Here is a 1,955-nt window from a genome sequence, read left to right on the forward strand (position 1 = left end):
TGCCGAAGACCTGGGTAGTTGAATATGGGTATGCCCATATTAATTTCGTATTGGGCCCATGTGCCAAATATCTGGGAAAATACTTATGGGCATGCCCACATATAATATACATGGGACCCATATGCCAAATACATGAGCAAGTAAATATGGGAAGCCCATATTTAATCCAAATGGAGCCCATGTGCCAAATATGTGGGCAGTTACATATGGGCATGCCCATATTTAATTTGCATGTGACCCATATGCCAAATAACTGGGCATATCATTATGGGAATGCCCAAATTTAATCCACATGGGTTCCATGTGCCAAATATCTGGGGAAATACATATTGGCATGCCCATATTTATCTACATGGGGCCCACATGCTAAAGACCTGGGTAGTTGAACATGGGTACGCCCATAATAATTTCGCATTGGACCCATGTGCCAAATATCTGGGAAAATACTTATGGGCATGCCCATATATAATATACATGGGACCAATATGTCAATTACCTGGGCAAGTAAATATGGGAGGCCCATATTTAATCTAAATGGAGCCCATTTGCCAAATATATGGGAAGTTACATATGGGCATGCCCATATTTAATTTGCATGGGACCCATATGCCAAATAACTGGGCATATAATTATGGGAATGCCCACATTTAATCCACATGGGTTCAATGTGCTAAATATCTGGGAAAATACATATTGGCATGCCCTTATTTATCTACATGGGGCCCACATGCCAAGGACCTGCCTAGTTGAACATGGGTATGCCCATATTAATTTCGCATTGGGCCCATGTGCCAAATATCTGGGAAAATACTTATGGGCATGCCCACATATAATAAACATGGGACCCATATGTCAATTATCTGGGCAAGTAATGGGAGGCCCATATTTAAACTAAATGGAGCCCATTTGCCAAATATATGGGAAGTTACATATGGGCATGCCCATATTTAATTTGCATGGGACCCATATGCCAAATAACTGGGCATATAATTATGGGAATGCCCACATTTAATCCACATGGGTTAAATGTGCCAAATATCTGGGAAAATACATATTGGCATGCACATGTTCAGTCTACATGGGCACCACATGCTAAATAACTGCAGATAATTATGGGAATTCCCACATTAATCTAAACGGAGCCCATGTGCCAAATATCTGGGAAAATAAATATGCTCTTGTTCAATCTACACGGGCCCCATATGCCGAATAACTGGGCGGATAATTATGGAAATAATACCCGCATTTACTCCACATGGGGCCCATGTGTTAATAGCTGGGGAAATACATGGGCTTAAGCTAGTGTTTAATTTACACATTTACATATGACAAATAACAGGGAAGATAACTTTGGGAATGGCCACATTTAATCTACATGTGACCCATATGCCAAATATCTGGGAAAATTCATATTGCAATCTACATGGGTCCAATATGCCAAATTCCTATATGCCAAATTCCCATAGGGCCTATTGTGTCAAATATATAGGAAATAATATTTGTGCCTGTGTTTACTCTACATATATAGCCCCATATGCCAAGTAACTGGGCAGATAGCTGTAGGAATATGTACGCCACATGGGGCCCATGCATGTGCCAAATATCTGGGAAAATGCATGGATTCTTATGTTCATTCTACATGGGCCCCACATGCCACATACCTGGGCAGATAATTATGCCCTGGATTCCCCTCTGACCCACTGTTAATTATACTTTATTTTTAAGACGTTATACGTAGCTACAGTTATGACATGAATGCTCCATTACGGTACTTTTTACTTAATAAGTGTGTGCGCATGCTCAGTAGAAATACCAGTTTGAATGAAGCCAAAGAGTATAAATAGAACAAGAGAGCCAACAACGCTCATTGGGAGCGTAAAAAAACGATACGCTCTACGCAGCTAGTGTAGGACGCCAACTAACGCTTGTATATGTTTTATTACCCAGTACTGCAC

The sequence above is a fragment of the Anneissia japonica genome, unplaced genomic scaffold, assembly GCF_011630105.1.
Source record: "Anneissia japonica isolate Jap-2015-1 unplaced genomic scaffold, ASM1163010v1 scaffold493_len2256704_cov171, whole genome shotgun sequence".
NCBI classification, from domain to species: Eukaryota; Metazoa; Echinodermata; class Crinoidea; order Comatulida; family Comatulidae; genus Anneissia; species Anneissia japonica.